Raw genomic sequence first — 25,192 nt, 5'->3', positions numbered from 1 at the left:
TGGAAGTGGGCCATGTCTCCCGCTATGTTGGCGCGGAGCTCCGCAAGCATTGTTTTCAGCTGAGCGGCGGTGACTGGGTCTCTATTTTCTGGGTTGCTTGTTCTGGGACCCGTGCGAAGTCTGAGGGCAGCTCCCTCCTCCGGCTCGGCATAAAAGTCATCAGATGAGTACGAGGAACCTTCCTCGAGGGACGCCATCTTGTCCTATGCGGCCTTCTGTGTGTTGCAGAGCATCTCGCCTATGTCTTGGCTCGGTATGCCTATGTCCGCTTTAGGCTTTTTATTTTTTCGACCCATAGTGGTGTGGGTGCTTAGGGCAGGGTGGGTAGCCCGTTTGTTCGCCAGGTAGCCTTAGAAAAATAGCCTTTTAGGGCAAGTTATAGCAGAGCTCGGAAAAGTGTGGCCGCTCTGGTTCGCTGCTAGGCTCCGCCCCCGTCACTACAGTGTCTTAAGGAATGTCCACATGGCCGATCACTAGGTGTTAGAAAGGGAAGGCATATCCCAGCTAAATGATTAGATATAGAGCAAATTAGTAGAAAAGGATATAATGTTGGGGGACGAAAAACATTCCACTGGGAATTGATAGTACTGGGAATAGTGTACTTCTCCAAGGTACAATGCTACCTGCTAGGCCCTAGTATACCCCATGGCAGTCACATGAAGCCAGTATAGCCTTCAGCACTTGATATAGTACCTAAAAAGTATAATAGTTACATAACTTGTGGCTACAAATCTTGTGGTAATGGAGGGAATGTCAATGGGTCGCTAGAGGTGCAAAGGTATATGGCATTGGGAAGTTCCAATAGTCCCAGAAATCTGAGTAGATGTAGGGCAGACAACCCATGGATGGATGGAAAGATCCAGTAATTGCATGAAACCACACTAAGTTTAAGTAACGTAAACAAAACGAAATGCTGGCATATCGCATCACCCCACAACCCTCCCACTCGAGTCAAGGATGTATCTGGATTTGAAAATACTGGTCGGTTACCAAGACATGTGTCACAAGGGGTGCCGAACCGCCACCACCTCTGCTGAGAAACACGCCGTGTACTCCAGGGTGTCGCTCACCTTTTTATCTAAAAGAATAATCCAAATTAAGGATGTCCCCAAGTCATGTGGAATGTTTTGGCAAGGATTTCCTTATTGGTTAAGGTTGTTAGCCAATCAATTTCTAATAAAAACTGAAATTTAGATAAAAATAATTGTATGCTGGGAGCACCTGGCTGGTTCCAGACCTGGAGGATGGCTTTGCGTCCAACTGCTGCTACAATGAGAAGGAATAGTTTGTTAGTCAGAGGTTGACCCAAAATCAGGAAGTCGGGGCAGAGTGGCAAAGTTGACATTTTCCCATTGGCCAGGTATCCCCTCACCTCAGTCCAAAAGTTCTGAATGAGCGTAGACTCTCACAGACAGTGATGCAGGTCGGCTTTAGTGTGTGTGCATTTGAAACAGATTGTGGAGTCCTTCCAAGCCATGAGGTGAAGTTTATGGGGGTAATAGTAAGCATAGTGTAAAGTCTTGAGAAACATGTCCCTATATGTGACCATAGGTAATGACTGATACTTAGTACGGTGTGTAAGAAGTACAGGGCCGGTGCAAGGATTTTTGCCGCCCTAGGCAAAAAACATTTTGCCGCCCCCCCATATGTCCTGCCCACCATGTGACATCACAATGCCCCGCCCATATGGTCTGCCATATGGGCCAACGCCAGTCTTCACAAAGTGTCTTTTATCTGAAAAGACAGTGTGTTTACATTAAAAAGCCTACAGGCACAGGCTATAGACACCAGAACCACTACATTATGCTGTAGTGCTTCTGGTGACTATAGTATCCATTTAATGTGAGGTAAATTAGAGATTAGTACCACTAATAATATATTGGATTGCCTACTTACCACCAGATGAGGACAAGAGGCTGATGATGGGCTCAGTCTGGCTCCACAGGTCTGGTGTAGAAGAGGCTGTATGTAATTGAATGCAGTGTGTGTCTGTAAGGGGTGCATTAATTATGTAAGAGAACGTAAGGGATGCATTGTGTGTTTCGGGTGTGTCTGTGTGTGAGTAGGAATGCATTGTATGTTTCTTTGTGTGTGTGGGGGGAAGCATTGTGTATGTGTGTAGTGTAAAATATAGGGTTTGTGGAGTAGGATAGGGACTGAGAGGGGAACAGCTCTTTATTTTATTTTTTTAAATATTCATAGTGCTCTCCCCTCCGGTCAATTATTGATTTCCCCTTCCATTCTGTCCCTCCGTGTTCTCCCCTTCTGCCACTTAGTGCTCTCCCTTGGCCCCCTGTCCCTCTGCAGTCCCCCCTTGGTGGTCTTCTCACTCCCCCCTCCCCCCTTAGTGGTCCTCCCGCTCCCAAACCCCTTAGTAGACCTTCCTCTACTCCCCCCACCCCCTTAGTGGTAATCTCCCCCCCCTTAGTGGTCCTTACCCTCCTCCCCTCTCCTTAGTAGTCCTCCCTCCTTACCCCCCCCTTTGGTGGTCCTTCCCCCCCTTAGTGGTCCTCCCTCTCCCAAACCCCTAGTGGACCTCCCCACCCCCGTTCCCCCTGTGTTCCTTCACCCCCCTCCCCCAGTGGTCCTGACTCACCCCTCCCCTAGTGGTCCTTACCCTCCCCTCCCCTAGTGGTCCTTACTTCACCCTCCCCTCCCCTAGTGGTCCTTACCCTCCCCTCCCCTAGTGGTCCTTGCTCCCCCCTCCCCACCCCTACTGGTCCTTACCTTCCCCTCCCCTAGTGGTAGGATAGGGACTGAGAGGGGAGCAGCTCTTTATTTTTATTTTTTTAAAATTCATAGTGCTCTCCCCTCCTGTCAATTATTGATTTCCCCTTCCCTCATGTCCCTCCGTGTTCTCCCCTTCTGTCCCTTAGTGCTCTCCCTTGGCCCCCTGTCCCTCTGCAGTCCCCCCTTGGTGGTCTTCTCACTCCCCCCTCTCCCCCTTAGTGGTCCTCCCCCTCCCAAACCTCTTAGTAGTCCTTACTACTCCCCCTCCCCTAGTGGTCCTTACTCCCCCCCCTAGTGGTCCTCACTCCCCCTCCCCTCCCCTAGTGGTCCTTACTCCCCCCTCCCCTAGTGGTCCTTACCACCCCCCCTCCCCTCCCCTCCCCTAGTGGTCCTTACCCCCCCTCCCCTCTCCCCTAATGGTCCTTACCCTCCTTCCTGTCTATGTAGCGTGGCCGGGCGGTGCGGAACACGGGACAGGAACTTCTGTTTTCCGTACTCGGCCGCCGGCGGACTGAAGGGAAGTGCTCACTCAGTTCTCCCCTTCTGTCCCTTAGTGCTCTCCCTTGGCCCCCTGTCCCTCTGCAGTCCCCCCTTGGTGGTCTTCTCACTCCCCCCTCTCCCCCTTAGTGGTCCTCCCCCTCCCAAACCTCTTAGTAGTCCTTACTCCTCCCCCTCCCCTAGTGGTCCTTACTCCCCCCCCTAGTGGTCCTCACTCCCCCTCCCCTCCCCTAGTGGTCCTTACTCCCCCCTCCCCTAGTGGTCCTTACCACCCCCCCTCCCCTCCCCTCCCCTAGTGGTCCTTACCCCCCCTCCCCTCTCCCCTAATGGTCCTTACTCTTCCTGCCTATGTAGCGTGGCCGGGCGGTGCGGAACACGGGACAGGAACTTCTGTTTTCCGTACTCGGCCGCCGGCGGACTGAAGGGAAGTGCTCACTCAGTGAGCACTTCCTGTCAGTCCGCCGGCGGCCGGGTACAGTACAGGAAACAGAGGTTCCTGCCCCGCGTTCCGCGCCGCCTGGCCACGCTACATTGAGAGACCGGCAGGAGGGAGCGCTCTGCACCTCCCTCCTGCCGCTCACTCAAACCCGGCCGCCCTCCATACAGCAGTGCTGCGCCGCCTGGGGCTTGCTAAAGCGCTCAGGCGGCGCAGCATGAGGAGCCGCAGCGGGGACTCTGGGCACAGGGATCCGGCGCCCCCTGCTACGGTGCACCCTAGGCGGCTGCCTAGGTCGCCTTACAGGTAGCGCCAGCCCTGACTGCAACACAACATAAGTAGCTTTTCTCCCCTCTCCGCCCTCCCCCCCCTGCAGTTTCCCCACACACATCACCTCAAGAAATACCACCTCACACAAAATGAAGCCCTGCGCTTAAACTTCCACAATGACTACAGTATACATCAGCCCAAATACATAGAACAAAAGCAAAAAAATAGTTGCCTGCACACTGTCCCAAATCCCTATACACATTTAAATAACAGGAGATTTTTAGTATCATTAAAGTACAAGTGGCCATTAAAGTACAAGCTCATGGGCCCTGTCAAGTCAAACCTCTTAGGTGAGTCCTACACTAACAATTCACCAAGCTACTTTCAGCTGGAAGGCAAAATCTCTGAGACCAAGGTATAAACCTCTACATAATTATTACTCCTCGACGGGAAACCAGTTTGACTACTTACAATATCAGTGCACCTGTATCCATAATTACAAATGTATGCTGTAACGAAAACCAGAGAGGAGATTACAAAAAGGTAAACAGTACTATACAAAGTACACCTATATAATGGCTCCATAGCTCAGGGGTTAGAGCACTGGTCTTGTAAACCAGGGGTCGTGAGTTCAAATCTCACTGGGGCCTATTAGCTTCTTTTTAAATTATGCAGGTTCGGTAACCATAAAGTATAGTTTAGAACTCCTGTCCCTCCGTGTTCTCCCCTTCTGTCCCTTAGTGCTCTCCCTTGGCCCCCTGTCCCTCTGCAGTCCCCCCTTGGTGGTCTTCTCACTCCCCCCTCCCCCCTTAGTGGTCCTCCCCCTCCAAAACCCCTTAGTAGACCTTCCTCTACTCCCCCCACCCCCTTAGTGGTAATCTCCCCCCCCTTAGTGGTCCTTACCCTCCTCCCCTCTCCTTAGTAGTCCTCCCTCCTTACCCCCCCTACTGGTCCTTACCTTCCCCTCCCCTAGTGGTAGGATAGGGACTGAGAGGGGAGCAGCTCTTTATTTTTATTTTTTTTAAATTCATAGTGCTCTCCCCTCCTGTCAATTATTGATTTCCCCTTCCCTCATGTCCCTCCGTGTTCTCCCCTTCTGTCCCTTAGTGCTCTCCCTTGGCCCCCTGTCCCTCTGCAGTCCCCCCTTGGTGGTCTTCTCACTCCCCCCTCTCCCCCTTAGTGGTCCTCCCCCTCCCAAACCTCTTAGTAGTCCTTACTACTCCCCCTCCCCTAGTGGTCCTTACTCCCCCCCCTAGTGGTCCTCACTCCCCCTCCCCTCCCCTAGTGGTCCTTACTCCCCCCTCCCCTAGTGGTCCTTACCACCCCCCCTCCCCTCCCCTCCCCTAGTGGTCCTTACCCCCCCTCCCCTCTCCCCTAATGGTCCTTACCCTCCTTCCTGTCTATGTAGCGTGGCCGGGCGGTGCGGAACACGGGACAGGAACTTCTGTTTTCCGTACTCGGCCGCCGGCGGACTGAAGGGAAGTGCTCACTCAGTGAGCACTTCCTGTCAGTCCGCCGGCGGCCGGGTACAGTACAGGAAACAGAGGTTCCTGCCCCGCGTTCCGCGCCGCCTGGCCACGCTACATTGAGAGACCGGCAGGAGGGAGCACTCTGCACCTCCCTCCTGCCGCTCACTCAAACCCGGCCGCCCTCCATACAGCAGTGCTGCGCCGCCTGGGGCTTGCTAAAGCGCTCAGGCGGCGCAGCATGAGGAGCCGCAGCGGGGACTCCGGGCACAGGGATCCGGCGCCCCCTGCTACGGTGCACCCTAGGCGGCTGCCTAGGTCGCCTTACAGGTAGCGCCAGCCCTGACTGCAACACAACACAAGTAGCTTTTCTCCCCTCTCCGCCCTCCCCCCCCCTGCAGTCAGGGCCGGACTGGCCCACCGGGATACCGGGAAATTTCCCGGTGGGCCGTCAGCACCTGGGGCCGGGGTGACCTGCGGCCGCAGGGGAAGCTTTTCTTGCGGCCGCAGGTATAACTTGAATGGCGGCCGCAGGGGAAGCTCTTCTTGCGGCCGCAGGGGGAGCAGGCTGTTCTATCTCTGCTCCCCCTCCCTCGCGCGCTAGAAAGAGACCGGCGCCGGAATATGACGTCATATTCCGGCTCCGGTCTCATTAAGCTGCGCGCGAGGGAGGGGGAGCAGAGACAGAACAGCCTGCTCCCCCTGCGGCCGCAAGAAGAGCTTCCCCTGCGGCCGCCATTCAAGTTATACCTGCGGCCGCAAGAAGAGCTCCCCCAGCCAGCGGCCAGCAGACCTCCCCCAGCCAGCGGCCAGCAGACCTCCAGCGGCCACTAGCCCACCCAGCCGGTCTTTACCTGTCACCCACAGGTAAAATTTGTAATTCTGTCAGTGTGAGTGTATGTTTCATTGTGTGTCTGTGTCATTGTGTGTCTGTGTCATGGTGTGTGTGTCTGTGTCATGTTGTGTGTGTGTGTCTGTGTCATGGTGTGTGTGTCTGTGTCATTGTGTGTCTGTGTCATGGTGTGTGTGTCTGTGTCATGGTGTGTGTGTCTGTGTCATGGTGTGTGTGTGTTTCTGTGTCATTGTGTGTGTGTCTGTGTCATTGTGTGTCTGTGTCATGGTGTGTGTGTGTATGTGTCATGGTTTGTGTGTCTGTCATGGTGTGTGTGTCTGTGTCATGGTGTGTGTGTCTGTGTCATGGCGTGTGTGTCTGTGTCATGGCGTGTGTGTCTGTTTCATGGTGTGTGTGTCTGTGTCATGGTGTGTGTGTGTGTCTGTGTCATTGTGTGTCTGTGTCATGGTGTGTGTGTCTGTGTCATGGTGTGTGTGTCTGTGTCATGGTGTGTGTGTCTGTGTCATGGTGTGTGTGTGTATGTGTCATGGTTTGTGTGTCTGTGTCATGGTGTGTGTGTCTGTGTCATTGTGTGTCTGTGTCATGGTGTGTGTGTATGTGTCATGGTTTGTGTGTCTGTGTCATGGTGTGTGTGTCTGTGTCATGGTGTGTGTGTCTGTGTCATGGCGTGTCTGTGTCATGGCGTGTGTCTGTGTCATGGCGTGTGTGTATGTGTCATTGTGTGTCTGTGTCATGGTGTGTGTGTGTGTGTGTGTCTGTGTCATGGTGTGTGTGTCTGTGTCATTGTGTGTCTGTGTCATTGTGTGTCTGTGTGTATTTAAAAAGTGTTTTTACTCACCTTTTTTTTTTCTCCCCACGCCGTGCTGGTCTCCCCTCGACTGGCCCTGCCTCTATGGCTGACATCATCAAGCATGATGATCTGAGCCAAGCCAATGCTCTGCCATAGGATTGGCTGCAAAGGCCCTGATAGTAGGTGCTGCACACTGTGCAATCACGCTGTGCAGCACTGACACAGGAAGCACCTCTAGTGACTGTCTGAGTGACTGTCACTAGAGGTGTCACTAGGAAGCAATGTAAACACTGCATGTGAGAATGCTTAATGTGTGTGTGTATATATATATATATATATATATATATATATACTCAACCATCTGGGGTGGCAAGACATTGCCTTACATATTACATACGGCAATATATGGCGCAATGACTTATGGGGCTGGCATAGATTTTTTTTTTCCAGGGCTGCTTTGTATCCCCAGTCCGGCCCTGCCTGCAGTTTCCCCACACACATCACCTCAAGAAATACCACCTCACACAAAATGAAGCCCTGCGCTTAAACTTCCACAATGACTACAGTATACATCAGCCCAAATACGTAGAACAAAAGCAAACAAATAGTTGCCTGCACACTGTCCCAAATCCCTATACACATTTAAATAACAGTCGATTTTTAGTATCATTAAAGTACAAGTGGCCATTAAAGTACAAGCTCATGGGCCCTGTCAAGTCAAACCTCTTAGGTGAGTCCTACACTAACAATTCACCAAGCTACTTTCAGCTGGAAGGCAAAATCTCTGAGACCAAGGTATAAACCTCTACATAATTATTACTCCTCGACGGGAAACCAGTTTGACTACTTACAATATCAGTGCACCTGTGCACCTGTATCCATAATTACAAATGTATGCTGTAACGAAAACCAGAGAGGAGATTACAAAAAGGTAAACAGTACTATACAAGGTACACTTATATAATGGCTCCATAGCTCAGGGGTTAGAGCACTGGTCTTGTAAACCAGGGGTCGTGAGTTCAAATCTCACTGGGGCCTATTAGCTTCTTTTTAAATTATGCAGGTTCGGTAACCATAAAGTATAGTTTAGAACTCCTGTCCCTCCGTGTTCTCCCCTTCTGTCCCTTAGTGCTCTCCCTTGGCCCCCTGTCCCTCTGCAGTCCCCCCTTGGTGGTCTTCTAACTCCCCCCTCTCTCCCTTAGTGGTCCTCCCCCTCCAAAACCCCTTAGTAGTCCTTACTCCTCCCCCAGTGGTCCTTACTCCCTACCCTCCCCTAGTGGTCCTTACTCCCCCCCTCCCCTAGTGGTCCTTACTCCTCCCCTCCACTAGTGGTCCTTACTCCTCCCACCCCCTCCCCTAGTGGTCCTTACTCCCCCCTCCCCACCCCTAGTGGTCCTTACTCCCCCTCCACTAGTGGTCCTTACTCCCCCCTCCCCTGCCCTAGTGGTCTTTACCCCCCCTCCACTAGTGGTCCTTACTCCCCCCCCTCCCCTAGTGGTCCTTACTCCCCCCTCCACTAGTGGTCCTTACTCCTCCCCTCCACTAGTGGTCCTTACTCCCCCCCTCCACTAGTGGTCCTCACTCCCCCCTCCCCTCCCTTAGTGGTGCTTACTCCCCCCTCCCCTAGTGGTCCTTACCCCCCCCTCCCCTCTCCCCTAATGGTCCTTACCCTCCTTCCTGCCTATGTAGCGTGGCCAGGCGGTGCGGAACACGGGACAGGAACTTGTTTTCCGTACTCGGCCGCCGGCGGACTGAAGGGAAGTGCTCACTCAGTGAGCACTTCCTGTCAGTCCGCCGGCGGCCGGGTACAGTACAGGAAACAGAGGTTCCTGCCCCGCGTTCCGCGCCGCCTGGCCACGCTACATTGAGAGACCAGCAGGAGGGAGCGCTCTGCACCTCCCTCCTGCCGCTCACTCAAACCCGGCCGCCCTCCATACAGCAGTGCTGCGCCGCCTGGGGCTTGCTAAAGCGCTCAGGCGGTGCAGCATGAGGAGCCGCAGCGGGGACTCCGGGCACAGGGATCCGGCGCCCCCTGCTACGGTGCACCCTAGGCGGCTGCCTAGGTCGCCTTACAGGTAGCGCCAGCCCTGACTGCAACACAACACAAGTAGCTTTTCTCCCCTCTCCGCCCTCCCCCCCTGCAGTTTCCCCACACACATCACCTCAAGAAATACCACCTCACACAAAATGAAGCCCTGCGCTTAAACTTCCACAATGACTACAGTATACATCAGCCCAAATACGTAGAACAAAAGCAAAAAAATAGTTGCCTGCACACTATACACATTTAAATAACAGTTGATTTTTAGTATCATTAAAGTACAAGTGGCCATTAAAGTGCAAGCTCATGGGCCCTGTCAAGTCAAACCTCTTAGGTGAGTCCTACACTAACAATTCACCAAGCTACTTTCAGCTGGAAGGCAAAATCTCTGAGACCAATGTATAAACCTCTACATAATTTTATAACATGACAGGAGGCTTCGTATTTGCTTTAGTCTCTCTTTACTAGAACTCCACAGCAGCACAGAAAAACAACCAATCAGAAAAAAGTTAGGTACTATAAAACCCCCTTCCCATTGCATCATTTCCTCTTTCTTTGCTGCTCCGCATCAGTACAGGTCAGAGTACCACTGCCTCCTGCTTCTAGTGGGTGGCTTTGGGATTTAGTGTGATTTATTTATGATTGTTATGAACTATGCTTGGTTGTGAGATTTATGTGCCTTTCTGGCTCTTTTATTTTCTTTGAGGAATGTTTCCTTTACATTACTGATAGTTTTTCATGTGTTTATTTATACAGATTACTGGTAGTTTGCCATGTGTTTAGTTATACAGATTACTGATAGTTTGCCATGTGTTTATTTATACAGATTACTGATAGTTTGCCATGTGTTTAATTATACAGATTACTGGTAGTTTACCATGTGTTTATTTATACAGATTACTGATAGTTTGCCATGTGTTTATTTATGCAGATTACTGGCAGTTTGCCATGTGTTTATTTATACAGATTACTGATAGTTTGCCATGTGTTTATTTATACAGATTACTGGTAGTTTGCCATGTGTTTATTTGTACAGATTACTGGTAGTTTGCCATGTGTTTAGTTATAAATATTACTGGTAGTTTGCCATGTGTTTAGTTATACAGATTACTGGTAGTTTGCCATGTGTTTATTTACACAGATTACTGGTAGTTTTCCATGTGTTTAGTTATACAGATTACTGATAGTTTGCCATGTGTTTATTTATACAGATTACTGATAGTTTGCCATGTGTTTATTTATACAGATTACTGATAGTTTGCCATGTGTTTAGTTATACAGATTACTGGTAGTTTGCCATGTGTTTAGTTATACAGATTACTGGTAGTTTACCATGTGTTTATTTATACAGATTACTGATAGTTTGCCATGTGTTTATTTATACAGATTACTGGTAGTTTGCCATGTGTTTATTTATACAGATTACTGGCAGTTTGCCATGTGTTTATTTATACAGATTACTGGCAGTTTGCCATGTGTTTATTTATACCGATTACTGATAGTTTGCCATGTGTTTATTTATACAGATTACTGGCAGTTTGCCATGTGTTTATTTATACAGATTACTGATAGTTTGCCATGTGTTTATTTATACAGATTACTGGTAGTTTGCCATGTGTTTATTTGTACAGATTACTGGTAGTTTGCCATGTGTTTAGTTATATATATTACTGGTAGTTTGCCATGTGTTTAGTTATACAGATTACTGGTAGTTTGCCATGTGTTTATTTACACAGATTACTGGTAGTTTTCCATGTGTTTATTTATAGTTTTCTGTTAGCTTTCCATGTGTAAATGTCACAGATATCTGTGAGTTTCAGGTAGATATATCACAGATTACGGTGAGTTTCCATATGTATATTTATAGCACAGACTACTGTGGGTTCTATGGCTATGTATATGTATACATCACTGATTACTGTGAGTTCTCAGATTCCTGTGAGTTCTATGTCAGTGTATATATTTATCACAGATTTCTGTGAGTTCTATGTCAGTGTATATAGCACGGCTTGCTGTGAGTCTTAGTGCTATAGATATCACGGATTGCTGTGAGTTTCACTGACGGTAGATGTCAGTCCTGTCTATGCCGATACTATTCTATCTTATCAGGCTTCTTGGGAAGATTCATTGAGTTGAAGAGACCTCCTGAAGAGACCATGAGTACTATACCCTTCAGGCGGTACGATGATGATGATGACCTACAATAAAGATAAGATATATCATACAGATCTGTATGTACATGTGCATTACAATTTGCACTTTAAAGAAGTTATTGCTCAGCAGAGCTTGATTTTATGGACACTATATCATTGGAACATATCCAGCTTAAACCCAATATAACGGGTTTTACCTCTATGTTGCCTGCTGGGCACTTAGGGACCGCCAGTCCCGGTTACAGTTTATTCACACAGTAGTACGCTGTCTAAGATTAGTGTCTAAGGGTCCTAGGTCACAGGATACCCGGAGGATTTACAGACATTTAGGGGACTCTGCTAAACTCAGAGGTCCCCATTACTCATTTAATATGAAACCCAGGATTGACCTGCTATGTCTGTGCCCCATTGATTGGCCTGCTATGTCTGTGCCCATGAAAACGGCCTGCTATGTCTGTGCCCATGAAAACGGCCTGCTCTGTCTGTGCCCATGAAAATGGCCTGCTCTGTCTGTGCCCATTAAAACGGCCTGCTATGTCTGTGCCCATTAAAACGGCCTGCTATGTCTGTGCCCATTAAAACGGCCTGCTATGTCTGTGCCCATTAAAACAGCCTGCTATGTCTGTGCCCATTAAAACGGCCTGCTATGTCTGTGCCCATTAAAACGGCCTGCTATGTCTGTGCCCCATTTATTGGCTTACTATGTCGGTGCCTATTTGAAGGGCCTGCTATGTCCGTGCCTATTTGCTTGGCCAACTATTCTGTGTCCATTCATTTGGCCTGCTGGGCCTGTGCCCTTCTGACGGGCCTGCTCTATTGGAGCCGAACCCCTTTTGGCCGCAGGCCTGGGGGAATATCACTTTGGAAAAACCAGTGCCCACCAGTGACATGGAAATAGGCAGGTGTCCAGACAAGCACCATTGCCATACTATCCAAGAGGACACCAATGTACGGCCATCTGAATATGGTGGGAAGGGTGAAGGCCCTAAACCTCATGCCTGAAGGGCAGGGTTTCGTATGAAGACTCCGGACACACATCTCCAAGGAGAACTTTACACAGGCAAGGACTGGTGCTCAGGCACCTACAGGTGAACGCGGTGTTTTCCTTGTCTTTAACAACTACCTCCGTATCTGCCTCCCGGTATCCATATAGGTATCGGTAGTTATTTCATGCGTAAGATTAGCTCCGGACCCTGTTCAGTGGGGCTTACTTGTCTTACCTTCCGGACTGCTTTTTGCCTTCTAGCTGAGACAGAATTTGCGTTTTTACGTTATTGTAGTTTTTTTTTTTTTGTGACTTCCTTTTCCTTTCGCTCGGGTTGTCGAGAGGCCTGACTTGACCTCCTCTGACATCCCGGGCACTCGTGGATTGCGGAGAACGTCTCCAGCTTTCCTCAGACTACCAACGGTCAGCCTGGACCCCGCGCACGGGATCCGGACGGTCAGTTGATCGGTGGAGCAACCTTATACATCAAGAGTTGAGACATGGTGGCAGTGTCTTATCGCGGCCCTAAGTCCGCAAATGACCTCCGACATTTTATAACTGCAGGGAAATGGCTAATAGGTCAGTTTGACAGCTCATGGACTGGCTGGTAGGTAACAGGTCGCGACCCCACGTACATTGGATCTATCAGCGGAGGATGTTTTTTCCGTTTTTGGGATACTTCATCAACTGGCATCTCCATCGGTTGCTGTATTATCATCTATTGCAGTTGGAAAGTCCATTTGGGATTGCTCGGGTAGCTCAGAGAATGGGTACCAGCGAAACAAACAGCGTGGAATTTGTTGACTGAGCGTTAAAACAGCAAATATGAAGCCTCCTGTCATGTTATAAAATTGTAGATTATGCTAGCTTTAGTGTACCTATAATCTTAATTTTATTAATGACAGGAGGCGAGTATTTCCCACCCGTTCTTATCCCTCCCTTTAATTTTATAGTTTGGATTAATCAGGTACGTATACAGCTCTGCTTGTTGTTTCTGCTACCTGTCACCTGTCCTTATGTCTGTTTTTCATAAGCAGGGTTGGGATATCTACATATTAAGGTAATTTTGTTTGCTACATTGGGTATCTACAAGTTTATTCAAAATACATTTCATTGGATAATCAACCTGTTCGATTCTGTTTTTCTCTCGTTTCAGTTTCCAGTCCTTCAGCGCTATCTGCTGTGGCGCTTCTTCGTGGATGGTGGACATTGACTTATTTATTTTCAGTCCATCAACGCTATCTTGTTGACAGTTCTTCTCAGACGTTGGACATTGCTGTATTCTTCGTATCTGGACTTCGTTGCTTCCCATTATTTTTTCTGCCTTTGTTCTGTTTTGTCGCAGTTTGAAAGAGGAAATGATGCAATGGGAAGGGGGTTTTATAGTACCTAACTTTTTTCTGATTGGTTGTTTTTCTGTGCTGCTGTGGAGTTCTAGTAAAGAGAGACTAAAGCAAATACTCGCCTCCTGTCATTAATAAAATTAAGATTATAGGTACACTAAAGCTAGCATAATCTACAATTATTACTCCTCGACGGGAAACCAGTTTGACTACTTACAATATCAGTGCACCAGTGCACCAGTGCACCAGTGCACCTGTCTCCATAATCACAAATGTATGCTGTAACGAAAACCAGAGAGGAGATTACAAAAAGGTAAACAGTACTATACAAAGTACACCTATATAATGGCTCCATAGCTCAGGGGTTAGAGCACTGGTCTTGTAAACCAGGGGTCGTGAGTTCAAATCTCACTGGGGCCTATTAGCTTCTTTTTAAATTATGCAGGTTCGGTAACCATAAAGTATAGTTTAGAACTCCTGTCCCTCCGTGTTCTCCCCTTCTGTCCCTTAGTGCTCTCCCTTGGCCCCCTGTCCCTCTGCAGTCCCCCCTTGGTGGTCTTCCAACTCCCCCCTCTCTCCCTTAGTGGTCCTCCCCCTCCAAAACCCCTTAGTAGTCCTTACTCCTCCCCCTCCCCTAGTGGTCCTTACTCCCCCCCTAGTGGTCCTCACTCCCCCTCCCCTCCCCTAGTGGTCCTTACTCCCCCCTCCCCTAGTGGTCCTTACCACCCCCCCTCCCCTCCCCTACTGGTCCTTACCTTCCCCTCCCCTAGTGGTAGGATAGGGACTGAGAGGGGAGCAGCTCTTTATTTTTATTTTTTTAAAATTCATAGTGCTCTCCCCTCCTGTCAATTATTGATTTCCCCTTCCCTCATGTCCCTCCGTGTTCTCCCCTTCTGTCCCTTAGTGCTCTCCCTTGGCCCCCTGTCCCTCTGCAGTCCCCCCTTGGTGGTCTTCTCACTCCCCCCTCTCTCCCTTAGTGGTCCTCCCCCTCCAAAACCCCTTAGTAGTCCTTACTCCTCCCCTAGTGGTCCTTACTCCTCCCCTCCACTAGTGGTCCTTACTCCTCCCCTCCACTAGTGGTCCTTACTCCTCTCACCCCCTCCCCTAGTGGTCCTTACTCCCCCCTCCCTACCCCTAGTGGTCCTTACCCCCCTCCACTAGTGGTCCTTACTCCCCCCTCCCCTGCCCTAGTGGTCCTTACCCCCCCTCCACTAGTGGTCCTTACTCCCCCCCTCCACTAGTGGTCCTTACTCCCCCCCTCCCCTAGTGGTCCTTACTCCCCCCCTCCACTAGTGGTCCTTACTCCCCCCCTCCACTAGTGGTCCTTACTCCCCCCCTCCACTAGTGGTCCTTACTCCCCCCTCCCCTCCCTTAGTGGTCCTTACTCCCCCCTCCCCTAGTGGTCCTTACCACCCCCCTCCCCTCCCCTAGTGGTCCTTACCCCCCCTCCCCTCTCCCCTAATGGTCCTTACCCTCCTTCCTGCCTATGTAGCGTGGCCGGGCGGTGCGGAACACGGGACAGGAACTTGTTTTCCGTACTCGGCCGCCGGCGGACTGAAGGGAAGTGCTCACTCAGTGAGCACTTCCTGTCAGTCCGCCGGTGGCCGGGTACAGTACAGGAAACAGAGGTTCCTGCCCCGCGTTCCGCGCCGCCTGGCCACGCTACATTGAGACACCAGCAGGAGGGAGCACTCTGCACCTCCCTCCTGCCGCTCACTCAAACCCGGCCGCCCTCCATACAGCAGTGCTGCGCCGCCTGGGGCTTGCTAAAGCGCTCAGGCGGCGCAGCATGAGGAGCCGCAGCGGGGACTCCGGGCACAGGGATCCGGCGCCCCCTGCTACGGTGCACCCTAGGCGGCTGCCTAGGTCGCCTTACAGGTAGCGCCAGCCCTGACTGCAACATAACACAAGTAGCTTTTCTCCCCTCTCTGCCCTCCACCCCCTGCAGTTTCCCCACACACATCACCTCAAGAAATACCACCTCACACAAAATGAAGCCCTGCGCTTAAACTTCCACAATGACTACAGTATACATCAGCCCAAATACGTAGAACAAAAGCAAAAAAATAGTTGCCTGCACACTGTCCCAAATCCCTATACACATTTAAATAACAGTCGATTATTAGTATCATTAAAGTACAAGTGGCCATTAAAGTGCAAGCTCATGGGCCCTGTCAAGTCAAACCTCTTAGGTGAGTCCTACACTATCAATTCACCAAGCTACTTTCAGCTGGAAGGCAAAATCTCTGAGACCAAGGTATAAACCTCTACATAATTATTACTCCTCGATGGGAAACCAGTTACAATATCAGTGCACCAGTGCACCTGTCTCCATAATCACAAATGTATGCTGTAGTTGATATAGATTATTTTAAGCAAACAAATATGTTTGAATGACTATCTGTTCCTGTCCAAATCTGAGATGATTAAATTGCGTATATGCAGAAGTAAATTCACACTGACACATGGAGTTCAGGTTAAAAGAACTTCGAGAAAATTTAATGGCATCTGGTTAAAAAGCGGGCTCGCGCAGACCCTTATAAGAGCAATATTACATCATCATAGAATATCAAGATAACAACAAATAAACATCATTAATTGGGTTAGGTGTTAAGTGGCTATGTCAATACCCACCCATCAATATTATTAATTGGCTTAAGTGTTAAGTGGCAGGCTACATGACCTCCCACCGAGAGGTGGCGTCATCTTGGACACGGGTGTGGACACGATGGCCCAGGCGCCATCTTGCTAGCACGAGGCTTTACTCGATGGGAGGGGGCTTTAGGCGCCATTTTGAGTAGTTAGTGATGTTAGATTCGAGGTCAGGTTCAAGGCTTTTTAGTGAATGGACATTTCATTAGTACAGTTCTCATGATCTAACTATGGCATACATTGTTACATATTACAGGAACTTGACAATTCCGGTGGTACTCATATCCTTCTAGAAAATGCATTCTCTTGCTAATATTCTAAATGCTGTTAGGAAAATCTGTCATATAATGAAGTTAATGGAGTTAATAGGAAATTTAATAAAGGTTAAAATAATTCTACAACAGTCCCCCCTATGAAATGTTAGGCACTAAAAAGATAAACTTTATTTGTTAATACCAGAAGACGTGTTAGCCCAAAGGCACAGAAACCCCATGACCGCTAGCTAGGTGTTATTGCAAAGTGCAATTCTGTCCCTTTCTGTCCCTAATAGGCTGCAGCTCATCCGTCAATACGGTCAGGAACTTTCATCACTCCGCTGGTATCCCGTGGTGGCTTGCCCACCACATCTCCGCACGGCAGTCTATCCATAGAGACGGACGCTGTCCCTAAGCTGTTTCCCTACCTAAAACTCTTGCACTTTATCAGTAAAAGGGATAGTTTGCAGCGGTATACAGGGTGAATTGAAATCTTGGAAATCTTGGTCATCAACTGTCAGATGTGTAAAAGTTGGTGCCGCTTGGTCTGCAGTCTTCTGTAGGAATTTCCTCAGACAGGGGAGGACACAACAAACGAGAAGAGCGAGAATAAAAAGAAAAATTAGTAATGCCATACCAATGTGAATTAAAGCTTTTTGCCACCCTGTCATCCACCAAAACCACCTTTCCCAGGGATCTTTTACCCCAGAATTCCTTTTTAACTCTTCAGAGAGCTTATTTAATTTCTCTATGGCCAAGGTGACTTTACCATTAGGACCTGTGTTTTCTGGGATGTAAGTACAACAGGTCATGGTGTCGGGCAGTATTTTACATACGCCCCCCTTCTCAGCTAGGATCATGTCTAAGGCCATTCTGTTCTGGAAGGACATCTGGGATGTGGCCTGCAATTGTTCGGTTAAACCCTGGAGGGCATCTCTGGTGTAGTTGACAAAGCGTTGTTGGTTGTAATAAATGTAATTAATCCAATTTAAATTCTTGTTTGCAGTAACTATGGTAAAAAGTGATTCAAACCCCGCAGCAACTTCATCTCTTGCTTTAAATTCATTAGGCACCCCCCTAGGCACCCCAATGGCATCAATGTAAATGTGGGGGTCAAAACTGCCTCTTACTGGGGCTTCACGCTTAACCTTAGCTGGTGTGTGTATGGACTCATGTATGTCAGGGTGTGTGTCAGAGATAATATGTATGGGCATGATGGCTTTAGCCAGAGTACACTCCCCCCACCATTCCTTGTCCATTCTGGATCTTAACTGTAAATCCCCACACAACCAGTATATATCTCCTAATGACCTAGTATGGAATTGTAACAGGTACATAGGGACAGTTCTGTAGGTGGCACAATATCCTTCGGAAAAGTTACCCATGAACTTACCAATTCCGTCATAATTGGCATAACAGGTGTAGTTTCCCTTATAGATCGTAATACCATCTGGGGGTTTGACATCTTTGGTTAGGAGGGGGTATTCTACTGTCCATGCTTTGCAGAGGGACCTGTTAAAATTGTAATGGTAGGCAAAAAGACTTAAGATGCACTCTTCTATTTCTAATGGCAGAGTCAAGGGTACGGTGCCGAGGTGAGGCCGGGCACCACCACACACATAGCATGTGGTTCTGTTATGTTTGTTGGCATTATATTTCATCCATTCCAACCATAAATTAACATCATTAAAACCTGTTTCAGCGGCCATGGTATCTTCAAAGGTGGGATTAGCAATGGCCATCATGTCTTTAAAGGACTGGATGTGTGGTTTTAATGCGTTTGGGACCATGTGGGTAGCCCCTTGCCACTCTGGAGAGTGGCACATATCTTTTAGGTAGAAGTGCCCTAATTTGTTATAGGAACCTTTCTTCCAATACATTCCCATTACATACTGGTCTGCATCCGTTGGACTGGGATGCTCTATGTTTAGAATTAATTTCATGGGTGTACCTCCTCCAGGTTTCCTTAAAGTCATTCTTTGGAGGAGGGATCTACCGTGGTCATCTACCTTAGATAAGGCACTTTTGGGCTTGTAACCCCAGGCAGGCCCAGCATTCCACCCTGCAGCCCCCCAATGGTTACAGTTATGCCCCCATTGTTTATCAACTACACAAACATAGGGGTCTTTTACATGAGGTAAATCTCTATAGATGGTTTGAATTTGTGACGTAGGGAATGGGCAGTCTACAATGTCACAATAGTCAAAAGTATATGTAGCCACTCGGGTACATGAGGAATTGTACCAGAAGGTATACCCACTGGCATCTTTAGTAATGGCTACTTGTTGGGCCTTAATTAGGCTAATTAAGGTGATAATATACCAGGGGTACATGATTGTGCGGTGTCTGCTTCCTCTGGGGCAGGAGTCTTCTTGCAATGGGAAGCGTGGATCCAATGTGGCCTGCCAGCCAACTTGACAGAGGTTGAAGTGATCAGGAGAACTTGGAATGGTCCGTCAAATCTTGGTTCCAGGGTGTGTTTCCGCACAAATCTCTTGACCAGGACCCAATCTCCGGGAAGCAGGCTGTGGGTACCCGTATCAAAATCGGGATCTGGAATTGATGAGAAAACTTGGGCATGTATTTTGTTCAAAGCACTTGCAAGTTCAGTCACATAATCTACCAAAACATCAGTTTGAAGCTGAAGCTGTTGGGGGTAGTAACAACCTAGTCTGGGTGCAGTCCCAAATAGAATCTCATATGGGGATAGTGAGTGCTTCCCTCTAGGTGTGTGTCTAACGCTGAATAAAGCTATTGACAAGCTTTCTGGCCAGGGCATCTTTGTTTCTTGTGACATTTTTAACATTCTAGCTTTTAGGGTACCATTCATGCGTTCCACTTTGCCTCTGCTTTGTGGGTGGTAAGGGGTGTGGAAAGCTAGGGTCACCCCCAGAGCAGTCCAAATTTCTTTAGTCACTGTTGCTGTAAAAGCTGGGCCCTGGTCACTCTCAATAACTTCTGGGAGTCCAAATCTACATACAATATCTGCAAGTAGACGCTTTGCTGTTGTCTTGGCAGTGATATTGGCCACTGGATAGGCTTCTGGCCATCCTGAAAACATATCCACTATCACTAGTGCATATTCATGGGGACCACTCTTTGGCATTTGTATGTGGTCAATCTGAATTCTCTGGAATGGGTACATAGGCTTAGCCAGGTGTTTCAAGGGCACTTTGGTTGGTTTCCCTGGGTTGCATTTTGCGCAAATGACACAGGCCTTGCAAAAGTTGTTGACCAGTGTAGTAATTCCAGGTGCTTCATAATACTTCTGTATGAGGGCAGCCATTAGGTCTTTTGACAGATGTGCAGGTCCATGTGCCCATTGGACGACTGCTGGATATAAATTCTTAGGGAGGCAAAATCTAAGATTGTTGTAGTATACTCCATCTTTTAGGACTGCTCCTTTCTTCTTCCATTTCTGTATTTCCTCAGGGGCAATTGCAGCTTGCTGTTCCCGTAGGATTCTTAGGTCAGTAGGAAGAGTCTGCAAGGTAAAAATAGGAATTTCTTCGTGTCCGGACACTCCTTCATCCACTTCCTGCAATTATCTTGCCGCTTGCTTAGCAGCCTGATCAGCTAAATGGTTGCCCTTTGCTTCATCTGTATCCAATTTCCCATGTGCCTTCACTTTCAAAATGGCCACTTCTTCTGGGAGTAGGAGGGCATCCATTAGTTCCTTGATTGCAGAACTGTGTTTGACTGGCGTACCGGCAGTGGTAAGAAATCCTCTTGTTTTCCAAATTAATCCGAAGTCATGTGCCACGCTCAATGCATATCTTGAATCAGTGTAGATGTTGGCGCGCTTGCCTTCAGAGATCTTGCGCGCTGAAGTCAGGGCTTGCAATTCGGCTTCTTGTGCAGACATTGTTGGTGGTAAAGATTGTTGGTGGTAAGAACTCCTGTAGCATGGCCCTGTCTTTCAGAGACAAATAACTTGAAGGGTTTGGTATAGTCTGGAAGGCCAAGGGCAGGAGCAGATGCAATAGCACGTTTTAGAGTGCAGAAGTTGTCATGGGCCTCTGTGGTCAAGCAGAATGGGTCTGATTTGAGGGTATCATAGAGTGGCTGCATGAGCAGAGAAGCTTCTGGGATCCAGGCATGGCAGTAGGAAATGAGGCCTAGAAAGGCATGTAGAGACGTTGAAGTCCTTGGAGGTGGAATATCCAGTACTGCTCTAACTCGGTCACGGGTGAGATGTCTAGTACCCTGAGATAGGCAATGGCCAAGGAAGATAACAGTAGGTTGACAGAATTGAAGCTTGAGACGTGAAGCTTTACATCCTTGTTCTGCTAAATAGCAAAGGATATTAATAGAGCACTCTTCTGTTGTGGGTATGTCATCTCCACAGAGCAGCAAATCATCCACATACTGAAGCAAGACAACCTCTGGATGGTCAGATTGCCATGGATCAAGAATAGAACACATGGCCTTTGCAAATTGACTTGGGGAATTTTGTGCCCCTTGGGGCATGACAGTCCATGTATACTGTTGTTTTTCATGTGTGAAGGCAAACAGGTATTGACAGACTGGATCCAGGGGTACACTGAAGAAGGCATTGGCCAGATCAATGGCTGAAGTACTTTGCAGAAGGTGGAACTCCAGAGAGCAGAGTGTGTGGGTTTGGCACAATAGGGGTGTCCAGGACTGTTGCTTCATTCACTGCACGGAGATCCTGGACCATTCTGTACTTCTCTGGTTCTCCTTTGGGTGTCTTTTTCTTCACAGGAAACAACGGAATTGTGATAGCTGCAGCTTGTGCTGGTTTCAAAGGGTACTGTGATTTCCTTGGTAACTTTGCTCCTGGAATGAGTTTTACCTTCACAGGTGGCACTTTTAGGTGTCCTATGTCCTCTGGGCCTGTGGACCACAGTTTTGCAGGAACATCTGTTTTTAGTGAATCAGGGAAATTAGACCTCAGTTCCTTTGCATCCCCATGGGGTTCTTCTAAATGGAGCATCAGAGGCAGGGAGCACAAGGCTGAGGTGTCAGAAACAGATAGAGGGGTAGATAATTCTACTTGTCCATCTGGAGTGAAGATGATAGATGCCTGCAGGCGTGAAAGAACATTAGCGTCTAACAGGTTAATGGGGCATGTGGAGGACACCACAAAACGAGCAAGCAAGCTAGGATAGTTGCCAACCCGTAAGGGAGTTGTTAAAGGACTTTGTCTTGGTAGGCCATCCACTCCTACACAGGAAACATCAATTTTTGACAGAAATGAAGGATCTGGCAGGTCTTGTTCTCGTAGAACACTTCGGGCTATGGTATCTAGATTGTTCCTGTAATGAAAACCAGAGAGGAGATAATAAAAAGGTAAACAGTACTATATAAAATATACCCATATAATGGCTCCATAGCTCAGGGGTTAGAGCACTGGTCTTGTAAACCAGGGGTCGTGAGTTCAAATCTCACTGGGGCCTATTAGCTTCTTTTTAAATTATGCAGGTTCGGTAACCATAAAGTATAGTTTAGAACTCCTGTATACATTTACCAAGCAGCTTATATAGCACAGTTGTTACTAAAATGAGTTAAACCCAAATTTTATTAAAGACGCGGAGGTTCCTATTATGCTTCTCTTTCTTTAATTCAGCAGCTAAGAGAAAAAATGTATGTAAAAGAGAAAAAATATAACATTAGCATATTCAACAGTGCTACTAATCAGTATCCACCCCCTTCAGTATATAAAGGTGTAGCACTCTCTTCCTCTCCCTCTTTCTTCGCTGATCTCTCAGACCAGCTAAGTACATTTTTTTCCTACTTGATTTGTGATATTATTGCTGTGGGACTGTTTATATTCACTTAGGGGCTTATGTATTGCTCCCACATGTTTACTTTTACTAGTAGTACTTCTTAACTTAGTTTTCTAATAGTGTTTTTTATTTATTTATTTATTTATTCCATTGTACTGTATTGTGTGCCCCTGGGTCCTGTGATGTCCAGCAGGTATGCCTTGCCTGGCAGACCAGGGTTTTTTTCCCCCTCAGGGCGAGTGCTTCGTCCCCTAGCCTCTCTCCCGACCGGGTACCTTTAGAGGGCCTTCTCCGACCCCAGCCCGCCTCATTCTCGGCTCCCTTCACTGCCCGCCGATTTCACGCGGCGGGCAGTTTCTTTTCTTCATTTTCGACGCTCGCGAGCGCCGCACATGCGCACGACGCGGCCATCTTTTTGGTTTCCCGCCGCCGCTCTATGCCGGTGGCCATTTTGACGCTCGTGCTGCGGTTTTAAACGGATCTTGACACTGCACATGAGGTCACCCTGCTTGTTTCACCCAGGACCCAGGTATTTACTATTTCTGTTTGTATTGCTACCTACCTGTGCTTGGATTAAGCAATCCTGCACCCATTTTCATATTTATTGTTTTCTTTCTTGCACTCACCTGCTGTAATCATGCAGTCATCTGGAGAGGACCTACCTGGCCACCCCAACCCCTTAATAGGGGGCCTGACCCCCAGGCTGATCCTAGCCTCATAGGCTCAGAGGAATTTCAAACCCTCCTGGACGCCACCATGTCCAGTTCTATTACTAAGGCTATTTCCTCAGCCATGTGGGCCATGTCCTCCAACATATCACAATCCATTACTCAGGCCCTTAGGCAGGCCCTCCCTGCTCATGATGCAGATGCATACTGTCCCTGAACCTTCAGGGAGCAAAGCACAGGGCAAGCGCAAACATACTCAAGACCTCCCCCACACCCAGGTAAAGCCTGGTTTGATTGACATGCCTCAGGCTGTCTGTGATGGCGCGCAACAACCGTGCAATAGAGCTACTGGCCGGGCTACGGCGGCCAGAGACTGGAAGCGGGCACAGGCCCATGATTTACTGTCTGAGTCAGACAATGATGGGGATGAGGGGTCGGATGACCATTACTCAGATCCCTACGGGGACGAGTCCTCAGGAGGTGAAGATCTTCCGGGTACACAATTCCCATCTAGACCGACTCATGCCAAGGCACAGTCGGACGCGCCTGAGGCAGACACAGCCTGTGACGCAAAGGAGACACTTGCGTTCGACCCAGACAATTTGAGACACCCTTGCTCCGCTGAATGGGAGCCCTCTGAACACATCGCTCAATACCTGGCCCTCAAAGTACATAAATCCCTCTCCTAGGAGGGTCGTAATACGCTGAGGGCGGAATGCCCCCGACCTATCGTGCCTGATGCAAATGAAGTTACATCAACTGTCATTTGTGCTTTTGTTAATGGGTGCTGCAATCTCCTAAAACAGATTATTAATCAATGTATTGAGCTTTGCTGGACTACATACATACTGCTTATGCTCATGTTATATTTCAAAGGGACAATGTAAGCATCAATATCACTTAATCTCAACTTAATGTAGTTGTTCTGGTGAGTATATTATGTCCCTGCAGGCATTTTAATGTAGAAATGGCAGTGTTTACATTGCTCTCTAGGGACACCTCCAGGGTCATAGGGAAGATGTAGAATAGGGGCCAACAGACTAAATAGTCTTATTAACACTGTAGGGTCAGGAATACAAGTTTGTATATCTGACCCTATAGTGTTCCTTTAATGAATCTGACAAATCGCACTGTTTACATTTTGCACTTTCCACTCCATCTGTGGGCAGAACTTAAAGAACCATTATAGGCACCCAGACTACTTCAGCTCAATGAAGTGGTCTGGATGCCAGGTCCCTCTAGTGTTAACCCTGCAGCTGAAAACATAGCAGTTTCAAAGAAACTGCTATGTTTCACTGAGGGTTAATCCAGCCTCTATTGGCTGTCTCACTGACAGCCGCTAGAGGCGCTTCCGCGCTTCTCACTGTGGAAATCACAGTGGGAAGACGCTGGACGTCCATAGGAAAGCATTGAGAAATGCTTTCCTATGGGCAGTTTAAATGCATGCGCGGCTCTTGCCGCGCATGCGCATTCGGCGCTGACGTCAGCAGAGGGAGGAGAGTTCCCCAGCGCTGGATAAAGGTAAGTGGCTGAAGGGGTTTTAACCCCTTCAGCCCAGCTGGAGTGGGACCCTGAGGGTGGGGGGGACCTAAAGACCCTATAGTGACAGGAAAACTAGTTTTCCTGGCACTATAGTGGTCTTTTAAAGCAAGGTTCTGTTTCAGTTACCAATCAAACCCAAAATCCATCAGCAAAATCAATCCTACAGAAGGGAAAACAGAATAAATTATGGCAGTGGCGTAACTAGAGAACCTCAGGTCCCTGGTGCAAAGAACTTAAGGCCCCTCCATTATAGAGTAGAGGTGGCAAATAGGTCGATTCTCATCTGCCGTACGAATTCCATGATATTTTGCCAGCTGAGGATCTACTATTTACCCACCCTTGCAGGGTTCTATTTGTATTCATTATCTGTGAATGTAGGCATATATTTGTATGGAGTTTATTTGTGTGAATGTTTTTGTATTTGTGTGTAACAATACAAGCACATTATAGATAGACTCTTTTAGCTGCCTGCAATCACTTGAAGTGAGGGATCTTAGGGATCTATTATTATATATGAACAAACTAGTATTTTAACAATCATAGAGATCTTACAGCCAGTAGGATTAGTTATCCTGAGTTTAGCAGCGAGATTTATTTATCTTAGGTGCCTAGGAACTCATTGATAGATACGTGCCGTATGCACAATCATAATAGGACTTATATTTTCCTACTCTTGGTATTTCCCTGCGTAAACTATCCCTATCTGACACTTTACTATTACTGCTACTTTCTTACTAATTTCTACAAGTATCACTGAGATA

The 25,192-nt window shown here is 48.1% G+C and overlaps 4 non-coding genes across 4 annotated transcripts; all 4 read left to right on the top strand.

Moving 5' to 3' along the window:
* Positions 1–4,511: 4,511 nt before the first annotated feature.
* Positions 4,512–4,584, top strand: TRNAT-UGU (transfer RNA threonine (anticodon UGU)). The gene has a single exon. It is a non-coding gene; the product is annotated as a tRNA-Thr (tRNA).
* Positions 4,585–8,008: 3,424 nt separating this feature from the next.
* Positions 8,009–8,081, top strand: TRNAT-UGU (transfer RNA threonine (anticodon UGU)). The gene has a single exon. It is a non-coding gene; the product is annotated as a tRNA-Thr (tRNA).
* Positions 8,082–13,912: 5,831 nt separating this feature from the next.
* Positions 13,913–13,985, top strand: TRNAT-UGU (transfer RNA threonine (anticodon UGU)). Its single transcript has one exon. It is a non-coding gene; the product is annotated as a tRNA-Thr (tRNA).
* Positions 13,986–21,818: 7,833 nt separating this feature from the next.
* Positions 21,819–21,891, top strand: TRNAT-UGU (transfer RNA threonine (anticodon UGU)). The gene has a single exon. It is a non-coding gene; the product is annotated as a tRNA-Thr (tRNA).
* Positions 21,892–25,192: the final 3,301 nt, after the last annotated feature.

Source organism: Pelobates fuscus, chromosome 12 (genome assembly GCF_036172605.1).
Source record: "Pelobates fuscus isolate aPelFus1 chromosome 12, aPelFus1.pri, whole genome shotgun sequence".
Lineage (NCBI taxonomy): Eukaryota > Metazoa > Chordata > Amphibia > Anura > Pelobatidae > Pelobates > Pelobates fuscus.
The sequence above is the reverse complement of the archived record's forward strand: the minus strand, read 5'-3'. Positions and strand labels throughout refer to the sequence as shown.